The 7,063-nt window shown below is 38.7% G+C and overlaps 1 protein-coding gene and 2 long non-coding RNA genes across 3 annotated transcripts in view; 2 read left to right on the top strand and 1 right to left on the bottom strand.

The window, feature by feature from the left end:
- LOC117958237 overlaps positions 1–7,063 on the top strand; it is an 859,617-nt gene that overhangs the window by 308,316 nt on the left and 544,238 nt on the right. The gene's annotated exons all lie outside the window — the stretch shown is intronic.
- Positions 1–7,063, bottom strand: part of LOC117958314 — a 17,056-nt gene that overhangs the window by 8,286 nt on the left and 1,707 nt on the right. The gene's annotated exons all lie outside the window — the stretch shown is intronic.
- The window catches only part of LOC117958300, a 12,269-nt gene that overhangs the window by 4,557 nt on the left and 649 nt on the right, over positions 1–7,063 (top strand). The window lies entirely within an intron of this gene.

Below are 7,063 nucleotides of genomic sequence, written 5' to 3'. Positions count from 1 at the left end.
AGTAACAGCGACCAGTCAGACCATCTCTACACAGCAGCTGAGGCCACCAGTCAAACCTCTCTGGATGATCAGGATATGGCTGCTCCTCACTCACATGTGTTACCTTCCTGTTGTTGTCAGACAGTTTGAGGTGTCTGTTTACTGTGTTTGTGTCCAGTTCCAGTTCACAGACATCTGATGGAGAGAACAAGACACAATACAGCTGCAGGTTATCATCTTATGATTTATTAACACCTTTACTGAGAATTTCCAAAAGAAAATAATTTAAACTTTAATTTCATATTCATCTGTGAATGATGTTCAACAAACTTCAACTTCAATTCATGTACAATTACAACAGATTTGTTTATGAATACATGTGATGGTGATTAACAGATGTACAGCTGTGTAGACTGAAAACACAATCACAGGAAACAATGTTTTATCATTAAGATTGTGTCTCTCAGCCTGTTTTCCATTTCCACCTGATCACCTGCAGCTGGCTCCAAAGTCACGTCTACGCTGGTCTGAAGTCAGTTTGACATACACACCTGTTTATAGAAATACTAGTTCATGTGTGAAAGTATTTGTGGTATTTGTGCGTATGTGTGGCACAACTGGTCCCAGGTCATCCGGAGGAGAAAAGTCATCAACTTGTCAGAAGTACGAGTTTACAAGCAGCACAAGGTAACAACGCTGTTCTCTAATATCAGTCAAAAGAAACTAAGTTAACTTTCTGTTGGCTAGATTGTAAATAAAATATATTGATAATTTCTGTTGGATTACTTTGTTCAGTTTGTTGTGTTTGTAGATTTTAAATTGATTGACACTCACACTTCCTCAGACCAGGTCTCAACCACTGCAGTCCACCATGGTCCGTTCTGCAGGAAGAAACAAAGTCAGAATCAACTTCACACTCCTTCACTCAGATCCTCCATTAATCATAAACCAGTGTTCATCGGTTAGTGACAGAAACAGTGGGAGAGCTGCTGTTGTCAATATCCCCTTCCATCTCACTGTGGGAGTGAACATGAGGCTCCTGTATGTGCGTCCAGATCCACAGTAATATATCTGTCTTTGTATTTAAAACACGATTTTAGTTGTTAATCTTTGTACACAAGTACTTTTCCTTTAATAACATTTCTTTAAAGTAACTGCACAGCAGTACATTAATCTGGTACTCTCTCCACCTCACCCAGTGGAGAGTTACGGTCAGGTAAACGTGGACCTCCGAGTACTGACGCCATTCAACTGCATGTACAGACAGACTATCCCTTTAGTTACCAGTACTAGTTAACACTAGCTTTGGGTGACAATATGCTAATGAACACTGAACGAGATCTTTTAGGAGACCAAACTCTTTCAATCAACTTTGATGATGTGAACATTGATAGCCAGCTCATCCTACCTGTATACTTTAGGAACATAAAAGAAAACATGGTCAGAAAGAATTGTGTTGGGATTTGTGGACTAGGAACAATTTAATTATAGATATCTTTAATAAATATCCAGCCAGCTGTTAAATGATAAAACAGCTTGCTATATTGAAAAACCTGAACACATCCTGAGTCTCTCAGACCAAAGGACTGAGCTTCACAGCTTCTCTCTGACAGCTTATAGACACTCAACCAAAAAGGATGAGATAATAAATACATGAAGTAAATAATAGTTCAGAAGGTCATCATTTTACAAACAAAATCAACAGTACACTAACCTGAGAGTTTCCAGTCTGCAGTGTGGACTCTTCAGTCCAGCCGACAGCTGCTTCACACCTGAATCCTGCAGGTTGTTGTTACTCAGGTCCAGCTCTCTCAGACTAGAGGACTGGGAGCTGAGAACTGAGGACAGAGCTTCACAGCTTCTCTCTGTCAGGTTACAGCCACTCAGACTGAAGAGGAATCAGCAATACAATTACAAACAAAAGTAATGTTTCTAAATTCAATAAAAAAATCCATTTAATCAGGATAGTTGTGTGTGCACGTACAGAGCTCTGTTGCAGAACCTCGCCAGTCAGAGAAGTTGCACTCGTTTGTAGTTCTTTTCATTGAGAGTAAGTTTACTTAAGACTGTCAGGGTTGAAATTAGTCTCCTTAAGAAAACAGAATCAGCCATACGTACAACTTAAGGGGTCATGTTGACAATGTTGTCTACCTTTAAAAATGTATCACAGTAACGTTTACTCAGAGTACATTTATACGGAGCTACTTTTTAATTTGAATTTAACTAAATTTGTACTTGCACTTGAGTAAAATATTCTAGTACTCTTTCCACCTCTGCCTGACTCACACATCCAGATACAAAGAAACAGATGCAGCCTCTTGTCACGTTAAATATGGGGTCTAACGATAATTCCTGCATAGTTCATTCAACATAGCTGTGAATACTCATGTTGAAGCTAAGAGTCAGCTATGTAAACACATAATCCTTGTTTGATTTTAAATCAAGGGCCAAAATAACTAAATGTTGTCATTGTCAAATACATTTAGACCTAACTGTATATCCAAGTCAAGTTCATGTGACATCAATCAAGACATTACAATGTTGACAAGCTCTTTAGTCAGCTCTCAGACTAGAGGACTTCTAAACCTCATTTTAATCTTTAAACACTAACCTGAGAGTTTCCAGTCTGCAGTGAGGACTCTTCAGTCCAGCCAACAGCTTCTTCCCTCCTGAATCCTGCAGGTTGTTGTTACTCAGGTCCAGCTCTCTCAGACTAGAGGACTGGGAGCTGAGAACTGAGGACAGAGCTTCACAGCTTCTCTCTGACAGGTTACAGCCACTCAGCCTGAAGAGGAAATGGGAATACATGACAAAATAATTAATAATAATGGTTGTTTTAATAAGGGAGATTTCAGATTTAAGGTGAGAGATGTAACCTCAGAGTAAAACATTGTTTGTGATTCTGTGAGAATGACTGATTGTGATTTTGCTCTGTTGCAGAACCTCTCCAGTCAGTGAAGTTACACTTGTTTGTAATTCTTCTCATTGACAGTGGAAACAGATGGAAACAGGTGAGCATTTCTACATTTACCTATGACTAACTGTCAGATTGGAAATCAGTTCCTTTATGTGTGCTCAGCACCACTAATTAAACAGAATTAGCCACACGTACAACTTAAGGGGTCATGTTGACAATGTTGTCTACCTTTAAAAATGTATTGCAGTAACGTTTACTCAGAGTACATTTATTTGGACCTACTTTTTAATTTGAATTTAACTAAATTTGTACTTGCATTTGAGTAAAATATTCTAGTACTCTTTCCACCTCTGCCTGACTCACACATCCAGATACAAAGAAACAGATGCAGCCTCTGGTCCAAAAACTTGTCCCCTTATTGAATATGGGGTCCAACCACAATTCCTGCATAGTTCATTCAACATAGCTTTGAATATTCTCATGTTGAAGCTGAGAGTTAGCACTGTGAGCACATAATCAGTTTGATTTTAAATCCAGAGCCAAAATAACAAAATGTTGTTATTGTCCAAATACATTTGGACCTAACTTTATATCCAAGTCAAGTTCATGTGCCGTCAATCAAGACATTACAATGTTGACAAGTTCTTGAGTAAGCTATCTCAGACTAGAGGACTTCTAAACCTTATTCTCTTTTAATCTTGTTTAGTCAGTCCACTAAATCATTAACATACAAAGTAAAAAACATCTCAGAATAACTGAACACCAACCTGAGAGTTTCCAGTCTGCAGTGTTGACTCTTCAGTCCAGCCAACAGCTTCTTCACTGCTGAATCCTGCAGGTTGTTGTTACTCAGGTCCAGCTCTCTCAGACTAGAGGACTGGGAGCTGAGAACTGAGGACAGAGCTTCACAGCTTCTCTCTGACAGGTTACAGCCACTCAGTCTGAAGAGGAATCAGTAAAACATAAGAAAACAATTACAAACACTGGTTGTTTTAATAAGAGAGATATCAGATTTAAGGTGAGAGATGTAACCTCAGAGTAAAACATTGTTTGTGATTCTGTGAGAATGACTGATTTTTATTTTGCTCTGTTGCAGAACCTCGCCAGTCAGGATAGTTGCACTTGTTTGTAGTTCTTCTCATTGAGAGTGCAAACAGATGGAAACAGCTGAGCATTTCTACATTTACTTATGACTGGCAGATTGGAAATGAGTCTCCTTTATATGCGTCCAGCTCCATTAATTAAACAGAATCAGCCACACGTACAACTCACAATACGTTATTTTCTGTCGCTAGGGGTTTCTCAATCAAAACAATGGATGTAAACACAGACTTTCGATGACGTGTAGTGGCATCATGGGAGTTGTAGTTTAATACAATTGGTGATTAAAGTAGATCTGTTCACGGATAGATTCATCTATTACAGTTTAATCCTTGTTACGTTTAGTAACATCTATTCATATAAATCTGATGAAATAGCTGCAGTTTCCCCCACATAATTACATTTTCTTGATTTGATTTGTATTGGTAGCTAACATAAGCTAGCTAGTTGACAAGTTAGCAAGCAAGCTAATATTATTTAGTATTTAACAATATTACAATATATTCCACCTCAGTGTAACTTTTTGGATGTTTTTAGCAACAGACGAAAAATGGTTTGTTGTAATGTTACTCAACACCTCTGAAAGACTACTTCCCTGTTGGGGCTGGCCGCCGAGTATCTCTGGTGCCGAGCTGCGACCCCAGATATACATCTAGCTACATCAATAGGATGGCTGCCGGGTTTTGCTTTCCGACTCTCCCCACCTTCACGTTTTGTCCACAAGACAGTTACCATTTGTGGGTCAAACATAACTGTAAAGATGACTGCTAAAGGGGGAAGAAATTCAGCACAACACCGCGGTCAGCCAGACTCGAACGCCTGGGGTGATATGGTCTGTTTCCCCAAAGGAACATAAAACTGTTTCTGCCGTTAGCATGGTTATCAACCTGTGCTGGCTGGTTTTGGATTGCTGTAAGTTTATGAGTGGCTGGCTGCTGGCTAACTGTGGATGTGTTGTGTCCCTGTGGATGTTTTCTGCTCTCATCCTGACTGAACTAGGCCCTTGGCGGTGGGGAGTGACTCAGAAAAAAAAACAGGGTGGGATAGCTGGCTAAATAGACATTACATTTGTCTTCTATCTATACAGCTAGCTAACGTTAGCTGGCGAACATAATCATGGGTTTGCCCAGCGCTGTTTAACGGTAACTTTAACATGATCAAAACAATTATACTTAAAATAACTTCATTAATGTGTTGAACAATGTTGTAACTTTTTAACGGTAACGTTCCCCACCAAGCATTAGCATGAGCTAACGCTAATGTTACTAGTCAACGTGGCATATTACATTAAGCTAGATAAATCAATATTGAAATGATCAATAAATAAGATCTCAGCTGTATTAATGTGTTGTCAGTGGTAGGTTATCAATGACAAAATGATGCTGTGTGGCAGAAAGCAAGCTGCATCACAGTTGCTGAGTGTTATTCTTACTGTGAGATTGATCTGATTCATGATTACTCTCAAAGTTTCATCTGAGTGTCGTGTTTTATTGGGAGTTAGAGGAACCAGAGGGGTCACAGGTTATATGACGCCACTGACTAAATTAAATAGACATTTAAAAAAAATATAATGCCAAATTTCTCTGGGTTTGAATGTTGTTGAAAATATTTAGGATAGTGTACACAACTAGTAAGGCAGTAAGAAACTACACAACTCAACAAAAAATATAACATAGGTACAGCAATTGTCTGACATTTTAATGCAGAAATGTTACATATTTTACCTTTCAGGGGTCATGTTTAAAAATTTAAAGCAGTACCGTTTACTCCGAGTACGTTTATACTGCAATACATTTGACTATGGATTTAACTATATTTGCACAAATGTATTTTTAAATGAGTAAAAGTCTTTAAAAGTTACAGAACTTGCACTTGAGTAAAATATTCTAGTACTCTTTCCACCTCTGCCTGACTCATACATGCAGATACACAGAAACAGATGCAGCCGCTGGTCCAAATACTTGTCCCCTTAAATATGGGGTCCAACCATAATTCCTGCATTGTCCATTCAACAAAGCTGTGAACACTCTCATGTTGAAGATGAGAGTCTGCACTGTAAGAACATAATCATTAACTAACACTTAGCCTTTGCTTTCATATCCAGAGCCACAATAACTAAATGTTGTCATTGTCCAAATACATTTGGACCTAACTGTATATCCAAGTCAAGTTTATCTGCTGTGAACCAAGACATTACAATGTTGACAAGATCCTGAGTCAGCTCTCTCAGACCAGAGGACTTCTAAACCTCATTCTCTTTTAATCTCGTTTAGTCAGTCCACTAAATAAATAACATACAAAGAAAAAACCATCTCAGAATAACTGAACACTAACCTGAGAGTTTCCAGTCTGCAGTGAGGACTCTTCAGTCCAGCCGACAGCTTCTTCACACCTGAATCCTGCAGGTTGTTGTTACTCAGGTCCAGCTCTCTCAGACTAGAGGACTGGGAGCTGAGAACTGAGGACAGAGCTTCACAGCTTCTCTCTGACAGGTTACAGCCACTCAGTCTGAAGAGGAATCAGCAATACATGAGAAAACAATTACAAACAGTGGTTGTTTTAATAAGAGAGATATAAGATTTAAGGTGAGAGATGTAACCTCAGAGTAAAACATTGTTTGTGATTCTGTAAGAATGACTGATTGGTATTTTTCTCTGTTGCAGAACCTCTCCAGTCAGTGAAGTTACACTTGTTTGTAGTTGTTCTCATTGACAGTGGAAACAGATGCAAACAGCTGATCATTTCTACATTCACTTATGACTAATTGTCGGAGTGGAAATGAGTCTCCTTTATGTGCACTCATCGCCATTAATAAAACTGAATCAGCCATACGTACAACTTAAGTGGTCATGTTGATTATGTTGTTCACCTTTTAAACTGGGGGAGGGGTTATGTGTCTTACTCTGAAAGGTTTTTTCATGCAGTCATTCAGTTAGTGTTTCTAATATGAAAATAAGTGAATAATATTGAGCACTGCTGATTCTGTCGTTATTGAATCAAAGATGTCTAGCAAAATATTGTGAACCAACACAATACACTGTTGACACGCTTCTGAGTTGCTTGAGG

This window comes from Etheostoma cragini, chromosome 15, assembly GCF_013103735.1.
Source record: "Etheostoma cragini isolate CJK2018 chromosome 15, CSU_Ecrag_1.0, whole genome shotgun sequence".
Taxonomy (NCBI): Eukaryota; Metazoa; Chordata; class Actinopteri; order Perciformes; family Percidae; genus Etheostoma; species Etheostoma cragini.
This window is presented reverse-complemented; position numbering and strand designations above follow the sequence as displayed.